This window comes from Sus scrofa, chromosome 16, assembly GCF_054392235.1.
Source record: "Sus scrofa isolate SSC_HxYL_T2T_F1_AM1 chromosome 16, Sscrofa_HxYL_maternal_Yorkshire_Landrace_v2.0, whole genome shotgun sequence".
In the NCBI taxonomy this organism is placed as follows: Eukaryota; Metazoa; Chordata; class Mammalia; order Artiodactyla; family Suidae; genus Sus; species Sus scrofa.
This window is the reverse complement of record NC_139398.1, coordinates 33785553-33801047: the sequence shown is the minus strand read 5'-3', so window position 1 is coordinate 33801047 and position 15495 is coordinate 33785553. Positions and strand designations below refer to the sequence as shown.

At 45.5% G+C, this 15495-nt stretch overlaps 1 long non-coding RNA gene across 6 annotated transcripts in view; it reads right to left on the bottom strand.

The window, feature by feature from the left end:
- Positions 1-15495, bottom strand: part of LOC100515693 (uncharacterized) — a 226806-nt gene that overhangs the window by 46131 nt on the left and 165180 nt on the right. For 2 of the 6 annotated variants that reach the window (XR_014831165.1, XR_014831164.1), the window contains exons 6-7: positions 10067-10208; positions 4620-4757 (exon numbers count right to left, since the gene is read on the bottom strand). This is a non-coding gene — a long non-coding RNA (uncharacterized LOC100515693). Of the gene's footprint in view, positions 1-4619; positions 4758-6454; positions 9356-10066; positions 10383-15495 lie in introns of those variants that run through there. The other 4 variants (XR_014831163.1, XR_014831162.1, XR_014831161.1 and 1 more) reach the window with 3 other exon arrangements.

Genomic DNA, 15495 nt, shown 5'->3' with positions numbered 1-15495 from the left:
GTAGTTATTGCTATGCTTGGCTTTGGCTTCTGCATCTTTGGGTAGGGAGGCCCCTCACCCTGTACCCAGTTGGGTGTTCTTTTAGGAATCCATTAACTTTCCTGGCCTCTCATTCCTTGTATTAGACATTTAAATGACAGTGTGATAGAGTAAAATCCTATGGAATTTGGAGTTAACAAAAACAGTGTTGGATTCCAAGATGCCACCTTACTGTGTAACCTTGGCAATCAACTACTTATATCTGAGCTTGGTCCTTCATCTCTCAATTGGGGATGATAACAATCAGTGCTTAGCTCTAAATTTCTTACGATGATAAAAAAGACGTGTGAGGGCTAGTGTGCAAGAGCCGGGCATAAACTGACACATGAGCATGGCATGTTGGAAAGACAATAAGCTGAGTGTTCTAAACTCAATTGGCTTTTTGTTTGCCTCTTTTTGCCTGAATTGTATTTTTTTTTTTTTTTTTAAAATACAGATATGTATCTTGTAGCTCTGGCTTGATTACATTGCAGAGTCTTTGACATGGTATGCTTTCTCACTTGTGTTCCCTTCAGTAGTGCCTTGTCCATTACAGTCAAGCATTTCTTGGCTTGGGTGGAACAGAGTTCCCAAAGGAGGGCTGCAGATGTTGGGAACCCTTTGGGGTTTTTGAACAGAAAATCCATATCACGAACGTGGGTTGTTACGGAGGCCTGATAGCCGCTTAACAGAACTGCCTGGAAGCAGGGAGGCTAGTGGTGGGAACATCTGACAGAAGTGAAGCCCTACCTTCTGCTGGCTCTGAGGTTTTGCACAAACTGTTTAGCTTTTCAGCTTCAGTATATTTAGGGATGATAATAATATCTACCCCATAGTGTCGATAGGAGGATACACTAGAAAATCCACAATACTTGACTATCAAGGTGTCTGGCATGCAGGATTTGCTCAGCACACCTTAACTATTGATGGTTTTAATGTTTGCTTCAAATGCCTCTGAAGCTCTTCTCAATCCAGGATGGTCCTATTACAATGTCAATCATATCACCTCACTCTGCTGCTCAGAACCCCTTCCATTCAGGGTGAAAGTCAAGATCCTTGCAGACACCTCTCCAGGTGCATTACTGCCTTTTCATGCTCTGTTTCCTTTTTCTCTTGGTATGTGAGACCTTTTTTAAAACAGTTAACTTAGGAGTTCCCTGGTAGCCTAATGGGTTAAGAATCTGATGTCACTGCTGCGACTTGGGTTGCTGCTGTGGCATGGGTTCGATCCCTGGCCTGAGAAATTCTGCATGCTGTGTGCATGGCCAAAAAACCCAAATTACTTATTTGGTATGCCAAAATTACTTATTATCAAATCACTAATTTGATATGCATATTGATTATCATCAGTCTCTCCCTACTAGATGGTAAGCTCCATGAAGGAGGCCTATTCTGTTCACTGTTAACTCATTGTCCTAGAATCATGCCTGGTCATAGCAGGTGCCATTTGTGGAAAGACTGAATGAATGCATTTCCTACAATCAAGATGGTCTCTGCCTCTTCTAAGTTCCTATGTCACTTTGATGGCTATTTTCTCATGCTACTGATTAGAGTTTAAATCACACTGTACTATTTGGGGATGTCTCTTAACCAGACTGTAAGCTCCCTGAGTGGGAGGGTTTTCTCACTGCATTTTGTCTTATTCTGCAAGCCTAGCACGCAGCCAGCATTAGTGCTCTTATTGGGCAAAACTCAACTCCGGAATTCTGGAATATTCTCTCCCTTCACCCACTGCTCTCCCACAATTTCTTTACTCATCTTAAACCTTAGTACCAAAATTAATTTGTTAAAGATTTCACCTTTAATTTCAAAAATCAAATGAATTTAATAAATGCCACTTTTGAAGTTCCTATCATGGCTCAGCAGAAACGAATCTGACTAGCATCCATGAGGATGTGGGTTCGATCCCTGGCCTCACTCAGTGGGTTAAGGATCCAGCATTGCTGTGGCCGTAGCATAGGCTGTCAGCTACAGCTCCGATTTGACCTCTAGCCTGGGAACCTCCATATGCTGTGGGTGTGGCCCTAGAAAAAGACAAAAAAAAAATAAAAAATAAATGCCACTTACTAAAATCCATTAATAAGTGGTCATCTTTAACTTCTGAGCACAACACTTATATCTTCTCATGAGGAGAAACAAACTTATGCCATGACCTTCGTTAACGTGGTGCTCAGTGGCACAGTGACAGCGTCCCACATTCCATGCTGCTATGGATCTGCTGGCAGAAGCAGCTCAGCAGTGGACTCCCTCCCAGCCTGTCCCCCTTCCCTCCACGTGGCTGCATCAAACAGTAAAGGAGACCTGCTGCTTCCTCTGCTCCTCCCTCCCAGTTGCCTCCCCCGTGCTGCCCAACGTGGGACACTCTGGCCAAATCCAAAACAATGGAAAAGAGCCACTTAAGAAAAGAATCAGACAAAAAAAACCTCTCTTTTTAAAAGAATTACATAGGGAATTACAAAAATGTGCCTAAATGGGCATTGCTATTATTTGATTTGAATACTAATTTTCATGAGCTTTTAGCATCATCTGTGATCCCAGTAACTGGTGTTCATTAAAGCTGAGGTTTGGGAATGTCATTTTTTTTTTTTTCTTTTTAGGGCTGCAGGTGCATCATACAGAATTTCCCAAGCTAGAGGTTGAATCAGAGCTGCAGCTGCTGGTCTACACCACAGCCACAGCAACATGGGGATCCAAGCAGCATCTTCTACCTAGACGTTGCTCACAGCAATGCTGGATCCTTAACCCCCTGAGTGAGGCCAGGGACCAAACCTGCATCCTCATGAATACTAGTTGGGTTCTTAACCCACTGAGCCACAAGGGGAACTCCTGGGAATGTCATTTTGGATTAAGTAAATTGAAGGAGAAATTCCTGAAGTGGGTTTGGGTGAGCTCCCCACCCTGAGAGCAGGAACGGGCCCTCCATGGGCATCTGCAGCATCAAAGAAAGGACAGGAGGGCCTCTAGCACTTTGGACACAGGTGCCGTGCACATCCCTGGGGCCTCCCGGAAGGTGACTGTGTGGATGGCATTTATTCAGCTGCTGTATCCCCCATCTCTCAGCAATGAAGCCCTGTCACTCCTATTGGATGTTTCTTTTAAAAAAACGCATGAGTTCTCCTCAGGACCCCAAAGGCAGAGGGAGGTCTGCATGCTTCCCTTTGCCCCTTGGGGGTAACTGGCCTCTGTGATGTGCTCAGGGCTCACCCTTGGAGTGACATCCATTTCCCAGGCTGCTGGGCAGGATTGCTGGCCAGAGGGCTGCGGGCTTCAAAGGCCTGGATGAGCCCCTGCAGCAAGTCAGCCTCTGGAAGTGCCTCTGATGTGAATAGACACCTGGACAAACACAAAGGATGCAGCGTAGTGCTTTATCCCTGCTACACATTTCCCTAAGTGGAATTTGCCAGAACTGCCTTCTCAGGCCCCAAAACATAAAGAGGCTTTTGTATGGTGGGGGGCTGGGGAAGACAGTGCCGTGTTGGATTAGAAGCGTCTCAGAGCTAGGTCTTTCATCTTTTTCTTTTCTTCTTTTTTTCTTTTTTTTTTTTGCTTTTTAGGGCCTCACCCGTGGCATATGGAGTTCCCAGGCTAGGGGTTGAATCAGAGCTACAGCTGCCAGACTGCACCACGGCCACAGCAATGCCAGATCCGAGCCACATCTTCGGCCTACACCACAGGTCATGGCAAAGCCGGATCCTTAACCCACTGAGTGATGCCAGGGATTGAACCTGCAACCTCATGGTCCTTAGTTGGATTTGTTTTTGCTGTGCCACAATGGGAACTCTGGTCTTTCATTTTTAGATGCTCAGCCAGTCAGTGCATCTGGACCTTGCTGTGTCCAGCAAGGGTGGGCACCTTGGTGATCCTTAACCCCTTGCCCAGGCACAGCTCACCCTGCCTGTCATGGAAGATTTTTAGCCAAGCACCTATCTACTGATCTTCCACAGAATGTGTATGGGTAGCTTTTTGGCACTGGGCTCAGCGCCTGATCCCATAGGAACATTAACGAATATTTGTCAAATGAATAAATGAGATACTGAATGAAACCCTAGATCACAGCTATATCTTTAGGAGCAGAAGCATTTGTCTTAGCTTGGGTTCCCCCTGAAGCAGGCTGGAACATGGAGTTGAGTGAAAATAGTCCCTCTGGGAAGTGATCCCGGGAAAAGCCATTAAGAGAAATACTATATGATATCACTTATATGTGGAATCTAAAAAAAAATACAACAGTCTTGTGAATATAACAAAAGAGAAACAGACTCACTGATGTAGACGACAAACTAGTGGTTACCAGTGGAGAGAGGGAGGGGGGAAGGGCAATAAAGGGTAGGGGGTATAAATTATTAGGTATAAAATAAGCAACAAGGGGAATACAGTTAATATTTGATAATAACCATAAATGAAGTATAATCTTTAGATTGGGGCTCAATGTATGGTACACCTCTAATTACACAATATTGTACATCAACTATAGTTTAAAGAGAGAAGAAGTGGGGCAGGTAAAGGAGAGCAGCCAGTAGAGGGCGCACATCAGCACTTTGGGCAGCAGGCATGTGCTCCAGCTGCGGAGCCCGCCATGGACATCTCTCTGAGAGTCATCTCACCTGAAGAGTGAAGGAGCCAGAACCTGTGGGTATCATCCATCAGCTCCCATGAGGCATTGCAGAAGGACACTTCCTGAGGCGGCATCAGTTCCAGCTGCTAAGTGCCCCAGCAGAGTCGGCTCCGGGCCCGAGAAAACCCTGAAGCAAAGATGAGCACTGGTCTCAGAAGGTCAGACTGATGGGTGCACAAATGGTAAAGGGCATTTGCAACACCGTTCGACCTCCTCTGGGTTCCATTCCCTCCATTTCCCCTCTGCAATCAGCTGTCAGGAGGGTACTGAGGGTCACTGGCTCCTTTGCCCTCGGGATCAGAGTAAGTTCCAGAGACTGCTGCCTAGCAGAACAAGTCGTCGCCACTGTCTTGTTACTATGACATTAGCTGTCTTGTTACTATGACATTAGCTGTGTGGCTAACACGGATACGCATTCCAGCAAACCACACACTAATCTTGCAGTGCATCGCGTGGCCTGGGATGCTCTCACTTTCATTTCCAAATCCCAGTATCTGCGTCTCGGTGCTCAAAGGTTTGAGGAGACAATGCTTGTGTTTAAAATGGAAGGAGGAGTTCCCATTGCTGCTCAGTGGGACATAGCATCCATGAGGATGTGGGTTTGATCCCTGACCTCGCTCAGGGGCTTAAGGATCCCGCATTGCCCGCTAACTGGGGTGCAGGTCACAGATGTAGCTGCGATCCAATGTTCCCATGGCTGTGGCTGTGGTGTAGGCAAGCAGTTGCAGCTCCGATTGGACCCTGAGCTCAGGAACTTCCATATGCCGCAGGTGCAGCCCTAAAAAGCAAATAAAATAAAAATAAAATAAAACGGAAGGCGCAACACACAGTAGTCATGGTCCGGAGGAGTTGAACATATTTAACAGTATTATGTTATTTCTCCCCAAACCTGGCATATCAGACCCATGATGAACCTTAGATAATCATCTCATTCAGTGAACTTTTCCTATAGATGATTAGTGCAAGGAGCAGAGAAGTGAAATGATTTATCCAAGGTCATGCCATCGGTTAGAGTCGCGATGAGAGGAAGGCCTACTGGCCCCTGTACCTACCCCCTCAACCCTCTCTCCAGGTCTCGGCCTTGCTGCTCTTCACACTAACCACCCCCAGGGCCTGGGGAGAATGACAGCCAGAGGGTGTTGGTACAACTTGTTAAAGGACAAGCGCAGGGTGGGAGTACAGGATACCAGGGGAAGGGAGCCAGAGAGAGAGTGTGGGAGCCAGCAGTTACTGAAGACCTACTGTGTGCCAAACAGCAGGCTCTGGGGCTCAGAGAGATCTTACTACGCTCTACAAAGTATCTGGAAGGTGGGTGTCACAGTGCAGTCAGAATCTATAACTCAAACTATACCCCCCAAAAGTAATTTCTTTGATTAAAAAATAAAAATCACCCATCTCATCTTGTTCCAGAACTTCATTCCCACGCAGCAGGGAAAAAACAAAATTTCATAATGTAGAGTTGTCAATTTAAAGTAACTGAGTTGGGAGTTCCCGTCATGGTGCAGCAGAAATGAATCTGACTAGGAACCATGAGGTTGTGGGTTTGATCCCTGGCCACACTCAGTGGGTTAAGGATCCAGCGTTGCTGTGAGCCGTGGTGTAGGTCACAGATGCGGCTTGGATCTAGCATTGCTGTGGCTCTGGCGTAGGCTGGCAGCTATAGCTCTGATTCATCCCTCAGCCTGGGAACCTCCATATGCTGCAGGTGCAGCCCTAAAATACAAAAGACAAAAAAATAAATAAATAAAATAAAGTAACTGAGTTGCCTAGGGACTGACTCAGGAGGCCGATGGCTTAATTTGTCAACAGCCCAAGAGGAGTTACCTGGCTTGCAATGAAAAAGAAACTCCTTCTCTAGGGCACCAAGGCGACTCTGGGCATATCTCATCGGCAACATCCTCCTCCATGGCAATTCCAGCTCCCTCCTCTGGTTACGACACTAGAGCTCTCTTTAAGATGTGAATATAGTTTTCAAGGCAAGTATTGTATTAAATAATTATCATCTTATAACAGCCCTAAAGGAATGAATTGATCGGACTGTGACAAGCAGAGAGCTGGCTGTGCATGAACCAGGACCTGGGGCGGGGGGGGGGGAGCCAGAGGAGGGGTGGGGGTGGGGGAGGGTTGGAGGCACAGGGTGTGAGCAAAAGGAGGTGTGGGGCGGGTGCTCAAAGCGTGAGGGGCTGTAGAGAAGGGCCGGTGTTGCCAGGGGCTGTAGAGACATGCAGCCTGGGGCGGAGCCCTGGAGCTTGGCAAGTAAAACTATGATTAGGATGGAGTCCAAGGACACACTGCTGAACCGCTTCCTGTGCAGTGGCCCCCGGGGAGGGTAATGCTTGGATGAGCAGAGCAAATATTGAGGCTGGAGCTGCCCATCTTCAGGGCCAAGAGGTGGCCTTCTCGTCCTGTCTGTGCTTACACAGGAGCCATACCCTGTCTCCTGACCCCCGTCCAGAGCTCCCTGTGCCAGGGGCAGACGGCAGTGCCACTGGTGTCCGGGAGCCGAGGGGTACATCTCAGGGCCCGTGCATCCCTCCCTGAGCTGTGATTTCCTTTGATTCTGTTGTTCTTGTTCCATCCGAGTGGGACTTCTGTTCCCATTCTGAAGGCCACTGTTAAGTCTTATTCATTCTCAATGGCTCATTTAGTTCCGTGGGGGTTTGGGTTTTTAGAAGGTTTTCTCTTTTAAATTCTTTTTTTTCTTTTCCCTTTAAAAAAAAAAGGGGGTCATAAAGAGCTTTAAGATGCCACGCATGAAAAGCTCTGGATAAATGCAGCTTGTACTGGATTGTAAAATACTGTATTGTTCAGTGTTTAATTCCTCGTGTGAGACTGGAATCGGTAATTTCCTTGTCCTGAGGCAGAGGCTGACCCAAAAGGCTGCAGGCTGGAGGCAGGGCCAGGCACCCTGGGAGCCTCAAGGGGAAACCAGAGGTCTCTGGGAGAAAGTCTCCTTTTTGGTCCAGACTTAATTTTTCGGACTTTGGCTTTAAGGTCAAATCACATTTGTATGAAGAAACATCTCTCGGCTCTCCGAAGGAGCACTCTGGGCTCTAGAGTGGCCTCTGTCTAGGGTCACACAGTTATCAGGCACAGAAGGTTCTTCCTCTCACTGTCCCGTGTGTGACCACACTGGCTTACGTGGGGAGCCCTTGCTCTCTGAGGAATGGAGACTGTGTTGGCCCGGAATGGCCTTTCTCTTCCTTTGACATCAGGTTAAGAGGCTGTCCAGTTTTATGCCAGCAGACCAAGTTTCCTTCAAGTTTTCCGTGCTCATCCCTGCCTCAGTTGGTCCCTTGCCTGGAAGGCTACCCTCCCCATCTTTCTCTCTGACTCGATTGTGCCTCTCTGCTTTCAACGCCCCCCCCCCCTTAAACCCATTAAACTCACTACCTCTGACTTTATTGGCTCCCTATTCTCCAATCCCTATTGTAACTATGGTCATGAGCGCACATTTTCACCCTTTGGGGGCTCAAGTTTGGTATGCAAGTTAGATTAGCAATCCCTTGAAAGTCGAGTCTTTCCCATAGTTTGTATCTGTCATATCTGCGATCATATGTATGCAGCATGAAGCAAAAACTTAATAAATTCCCAGCGTCTGGTTTGTTGATTGGTTGATGGATTGACTGATAGTTGCCCCGACCCTACCTACTTCGCTGAGACAGTATTTTGCCCAAGTGACCCCAGATGTCCGTAGAGGTGTCCCTCTGACTCTTATATGTTTCACCACCACTTCATTGCAGGAGCAAGATTCCGCCTCTGCTCCCCTTTCCAGAAAAATATCCATTCTTGCCAAATGTTTTGTGAATCTTTGTAGACTTTCATTCAACATTTGGGGATGGTGGGAGGTCTGTTGGCAGAGTGTAGCATCTCACCATCTCCTTCTGCCCATTATACAGATTGACCGCAGAGTCCTTGTGCATGAGTCTGTGTACTAGTGACAACTGGAGGCCCAAAACATCTACTGGGGACTCCACTATGGAAGATGTCTAGAAGGACCAGAAAAAAAAATTTATTGGGAAAATGAAAAATGACATGTGCATAGCTTCACTCCGTCTCTCTCTATGGCCATGCTTGTGGCATGAGAAAGTTCCTGGGCTAGAGATGGAATTCATGCCACAGCAGTGACAATACTGGCCCTTAACCCCTGGACAACCAGGGAACTCCTGGATAGCCTCTAATTGGCATGCAGGGGATTCCAATGACTCTCTCTTCTGTTAGAAGCAAACTCTGCTCCCCGTCCCTTGCATGGCAGCTTGTAGAGCATGGCCATGGCTTGAGGATGGCTCTAGGGGCACATCTTCCACCCTAAATGACTTACTAAAGAGTTGTTCTAAACAAATACCATATTTTCTCCAAGAATAATTCCAGGAGATTCTCTTTATTCTTCTTATTTTCACAGCATCAATACCTAGAAGGGGTGAGTGGGCATCTCTGGATTCAGTTATTACAAGTGTTCATCAGAGAATGCAGCCACTAACGTGGGGTCAAAGAGATTCCAGATATTTCAAAACCTCCCGCCCTTAGCCTGAGTGCTGTGTGATGCCAAGAGTGAGGCCCCCAAAATACTGCCAAAAAGACCTCCTGAAGGTCTGGGCACGAAAAAGTAAACAGAGCTCCCATCAGGAGCTGTCCACGTGGGTGTTCGTCTGTGTCTCTGGCCAGGGGCTGCCACACTGTCCCAGCTTCCATCTGCTTGATTTGATTCCTTTCCATGCTTTCTTCCTGCCTCAGAGAAATAATAGTTTCATAGTCATTTAATTTCGGAACAGCAGAGATTTCATGTTAAGAAAAAATAGAATTGGTGCTGGGTCATTGCTGCTGAAACTGTAACACCATTTTACACTTGCAATGAAAGAGCCTCCTCTTAACTCCCGCTCCCAGGCTCCCCTCTCTTGTTCAGCCTTTTGTGCTGGCTCCTTTGGTTTTTCTGCTCCTCAGATGTGCACACAGTTAAAATAACATTCCTTCCTGAATTTGTCCCTTCATTTCCCCAGCTTCTGTGCTTGGGGGCTCTCCAGCTCCCATCCTTTTCCTTTCTTGCTGTGTTCTCTCCTCTATCCTTTGTTGACACGCCAATTTATTCAGCACTAGCCTCCCCCTTCCTCTCCCCGCTGTTTTCCATTCCTCACACTCTTCCTAATGGACAAACACTCTCCAAATTGTGTGTGTGTGTGCTCAGGGTCTAGGAGAATACAACCTATTTTTGTCCCCACATCCCCGATGAGGTGGGAAGACATGTATCGTTGTCTCTGACAAATACTCCTCATGTCCCGTGTGGCCAGTCTGGACGCAAGGTCAATTTGATGCATAAACTAAGAGCTGTGTAATTTGCAAGGTGCTGAGAAGGCCACTGCAGCAGTCACTCTTGGCTGCCTGCCCACCAGCCATTTCTCCCACTCTCCTTCCTAATTAAACCCTAATTTGAACACATACCTTTTGCTCAGCCAGGTGCTCTAGGGGAGGTGGGCTCTAGCGCCTCCATTCCGCAGCCGTGGCTCATGATTGGTCTAACGGATCTTGAGAGGTCCATTCTCCTTGTCAGTGACTGGTTTAGGCATTGGCGTGTGAAACAAACCTAGCCAATGAGAATGAAGGGAAATAAGCTAGGGGAGGGGAGGTGTATGGGGAAGGTTGTCTTTTGCCTTTGAAAGATACGCTGGAGAAATCAAAGTCCTTCTTCATGCCCTTCTTAATGTTGTCTGGAGGCTGTGATATTGAGAGCCGCTACAGAAGATAAGCCCCAGGAGAACTGCAGAAAAAAATATGAAAATGACTTGAGTCCTTGATGACATTCTTGGGCTGTTGACCATGTTTTACTCTGGGCTTCTTCTTTTGGAGATAATAAAGCTGGTTTTGTCTTAGCATTTTCTACTTCTTCCAACTTAAAATATCTTAAAACATCCATTTTCTGACCCCAAATAATTCCTCCATACATATCATCTCCCCCATACTAGCTTATGATACCCAGATTGTAATAATAGCTACTAATTTCATATCACTTTTTCATGTGGTAGGACTGTCCTTAAATGCTTTAAATAAAGTAACTCATTAAACCTTTATAAAACCCTATAAATACTCTTATTATCTTCCTTATACAGATGAGGAAACTGAGGCATAGAAAGGTTAAGAAAATTGCCAAATGGAGTTCCCGTCGTGGCTCAGCGGAAACAAATCTGACTAGCATCCATGAGGATGCAGGTTCGATCCCAGGCCTCGCTCAGTGGGTTAAGGATCCGGTGTTGCCATGAACTGTGGTGTAGGTCGCAGATACGCTCGGATCTGGCATTGCTGTTGCTGTGGTGTAGGCCAGAGACTACAGCTCCAATTTGATCCCTAGCCTGGGAACCTCCAAATGCTACAGGTGAGGCCCTAAAAAGACAAAAAAGAGAAAAGAAAATTGCCAAAGATCCCACAGCTAGTAAGAGGCAGTGGTGGAATTTTGAGTCTGGACAGTCTGGCACCAGGATCCAAACTCTTAATAATGACTCTGTCAGCTTCCAATAGTTGAGTGAACTGGAAGTTCTGGACTCTGGTTCTTCTGGGAGGGGGCACATCTGCTCTGCCCCCATCCCGGTTCAAGTTAGCAATCTTGCTCTCCCTTGAGTGAAGGGCCCTCCTGTACCTCTTCATGAGTGTCTCTTTTTCAAGGTGAGGAAGCCCATCCCAGTTCTGCTGGGACCAGGATTGGTGGCTACATCCTCTCTCTGCCACCAAAGGCGACCGGGCTGGTGCTTGTAAGGTGTCTGGGAACTGTGACTCAGCGGTCACCATTCTCATGCATTCTTTGTTGCTGGCGGGGCTGCACCAGGATGTAAAGTTAAGCTGGACACTGAACAGCTTAAATGCTGGCTAAGAGCCAGCGCTGGGGAGTCTTCCTAGTTTCCCCTGGGCCTCAAGCTCAGATTCTCTTCATTCCCCTCTGTACTTAGGGACCCTACCTCTTTACCCCACTCAGTAGATCCCATCTACGGGACATGGTTGCTGTTGGAGGGTCTTTAATAGCCTTCTGCAACTACCTTCTTCTGTCCCCTCTGTATCACTCAAAATCCAGTTGGGAGACGACATCATTTTTTTTTTTTTTTAATGGAAATGATTTAATACGTAATTGTTAACTAGGCTTGAAGAATTGAAAAGGCAAAAAGACCATGTTAAGGTATCACAGAGGAGCAACTGCAGGAATCAGCTACCATCCTTAGGGCTGTGGAGCAAAGGAAGAAGTTGTCAATAGTGGAACTTAGATGCTTAGAGGAGGGGACTTCCGAGGAGGGAGCCGTGCTCTGGTGGTGGTGATGGAGCAATGAAACATTGTCAGGGTGGCTGCTGACAGCACCAAGAAGCCCACAGAAACCCAACAAGAAGCAAATGGGAAGGAGCAGGTGTCTTCTGCCTCCGCCAGCATCGCAGTCTTCCTCCAGTGCTCCCTGGGATACAGTCCAACACGGAGCCAGAGGACAAAGCAGCACACAGAGCAGAGTGTGGAAGGGAGGCTTTGACTTTGAAAGACAATTGCTAACTCATTCTCCTGCCATGCACACCTCCCCCCCCCCCCCAAGTATGGGACAACTCAAGGGATTGCAAAAATGACTTTTATCAATGGGATGTCAATACAATAGGAAGCTCTTATTTCAATTCTATCCTATTTCCACTGGAGATACAAGATACCAGCGAGGGCTGCCATGCGAAAAAGATAATGCTCTAGAAAAGTCAGTGCAGGAGGCTTAAGACACCTGGTAGAAGGTGATAGATGGTTTGCTGTAAGAAAACTTACTGTGTACTGGGGGCGTGGTGGTGGGGGGGGGAAAGAATGTATTTCCACTAGACCTTTTCTGAATATTTGGCGAAATAAAGGAAGGAATTAGAAAACTGAGTTTGTATCACGGTCGGTATACTGTCTTTCAAAAGATTTCTTCTCTCTGACAAAAAAATAGTTGTCCTTGAGAAGCTGGGGAGATACCATCTCTACTTCTGGAAAAAGGGGTGTTTTGTTCCTGGGTGAATGAACATGTATTAAGGACTTCTTATGTGTCAGACTTTTTAAAGTAATTTATCACTTACTGTCAGGGGTCAAATTACATTACTTCTATATGGTTCCATATCCACATCTTTGAAATGAAGACAATACTGCCTATTTCTTAAAGTTAGGAGGACTGGGGAGATACTGGAAAGCTTATAGCCTTGAGTTTCTTACATTCTTTGCTTATTTATTTTGTTCTTCTATATAAGTTTTAGGATCAGCTTGTCCAAATCCACAAAATATTTTGCTGGTTTGATTTTCAAAAAACAATCTTCCAATAGCCTTTCATGATTAGGAAAAAACTCAACATAACTGGAAAGAAGGGGACTTCTTCAACCTGATAAGGGACATCAAAACAAACAAACAAATCCCTTGGCCAATGTCATATTAGTGGTAAAAGACTGAGTGCTTGGGAGCGTGGCGCAGAGGAAACAAATCCAACTAGGAACCATGAGGTTGCAGGTTTGATCCCTGGCTTCGCTCAGTGGGTTAAGGATCTGGTGTTGCTCTGAGCTATGGTGTAGGTCGCAGACGTGGCTTGGATCTGGCGTTGCCGTGGCTGTGGCGTAGGCAGGCAACTATAGCTCCAGTTAGACCCCAGCCTGGGAACCTCCATATGCGGCCCTCAAAAAGACAAAAACAAGAAAACCCCAAAAAACCAGTGAGTGCTTTTCCCTAAAGTCAGGAACAAGATAAGGATATCTGTTCCTGGTACTTTTATTCAACATTGTACTGGAGGATCTAGCCAGGGCAATTAGTCAAGAAAACATGAAACGAAAGGTATTCAGATTGTAAAGGAAGAAGTAAAATGACCTTTATTCTCAGATGACATGATCTTGTATAAAGAAAATGCTCAGAATCCATAATTTTTTTTTTTTTGGACTTTTTAGGGTCGAATCCATGGCATATGGAAGTTTCCAGGCTAGGGGTCGAATCAGAGCTACAGCTGACGGCCTATAGCAAAGCCACAGCAATGCCAGATCCAAGCTGCGTCTATGACCTACACCACAGCTCATGGCAATGCCAGATCCTTAACCCACTGAGTGAGGCCAGGGATCAAATCTGCCTCCTCATGGATACCAGTCAGATTCATTTCCCATGAGCCACAATGGGAACTCCCATAAACATTTTATTGGAACTAATGAACAATTTCAGCAAGGTTTTAAGATATGGTATCAATGCACAATATCAATTGCTTTTGTATATACTTTTCAAAACGATTAGTATCAAAAATACTTGGGAATAAATTTAACATCAAAAGTGCAGGATTTAGGAGTTCCCATTGTGGCACAGCAGAAATGCATCTGACCAGTATCCGTGAGGATGCGAGTTTGATCCCTGGCCTTGTGCTCTGTGCGTCAGGGATCTGGTGTTGCTCTGAACTGTGGTGTAGATCACAGACTCATCTTGGATCCAGCTTTGCTGTGGTATAGGCCGGCTGCTGTAACTCTGATTCCACCCCTAGCCTGGGAACTTCCATATGCCATGGGTTCGCCCCTAAAAAGCAAAATGAACAAACAAATGAACAAACATGCAGGATTTGTACACTGAAAATTACAAAACATTTTTGAAAGAAGATCTAAATAAATGAAAATACATCCCATGCTCATGGTTGGAAGATTTTTAAATGACACTATTTCCCAATTCATCTACAGATTCCACACAGTGCCTATCAAAATTCCAGACTTCTTCATAGGAATTGACAGGCAGATCCTAAAATTCATATGGAAATGCAGAAAACTCAGAAGAGCAAACACAATTTTGAGAAGAACAAACGTGGAGATCTGCTGTTGCCTGACAGCAAGATTTATAAAGCTATCAAGATGATATGGTAAAGATAGAGACATATTTCAATGGAACAGACTACAGAAATCAATCCAGAATAGTGAACTGATTTTTTTTTTTTTTTTTTTTTGTCTTTTTGCTATTTCTTGGGCTGCTCCCGAGGCATATGGAAGTTCCCAGGCTAGGGGTCAAATCGGAGCTGTAGCCACCGGCCTACACCACAGCCACAGCAATGCAGGATCCAAGCCGCATCTGCGACCTACACCACAGCTCACGGCAACGCCAGATCCTTAACCCACTGAGCAAGGCCAGGGATCGAACCCGCAACCTCATAATTCTTAGTTGGATTCTGCTGCGCCACAGCAGGAACTCCTGAACTGATTTTTAACCGGTGGGTAAAGGCAATTTAGGAGCAAAAGGAAAGCTTTTCAGCAAATGACATTTAGACACCCATAGACAAACAAAACCCAACAAAACCCCTAGCTTAGATTTATAATTTACATCTTCTGCAAAAATTAACCCAAAATAGATTATGTACCTATATGTAAAATGAAAACTAGAACATTTCTAGAAGAAAACATGGGAGAAAATCATTGGACTTTGGGTTAGGTAAAGACTTCACAGATATGACAGACAGCATTCATATTCGTATTGATACACTGAATTTTATTAAAATTAAGAACTTCTGCTCTTTGAAATAAGAGAATGAAAGGACAAGCCACAGCCTGGGAGAAAATATTTGCAAATCACATATATGATAATAGATTTGCATCCAGAAATTATTTTAAAAAACCCTCGAAACTCAATCATAAGGAAACAAACACCACAATTAAAAATGGGCAGAACTTTTTTTTAAACTTTCAATAGACATTTCACTGAAGAAGATATACAAATGCCAAGTAAGCACATAGAAAATGCTCTTCATCATTAATCACTAGGGAAACGCAAATTAAAATCATATTGAGGCAAAAAAAAGAAAAAAAAAAAAAGGAACATATAAAGGAATTCCCGCTGTGGCTCAGCAGTTAACGAGTCCTACTAGGAACTATGACGTTACAGGTTC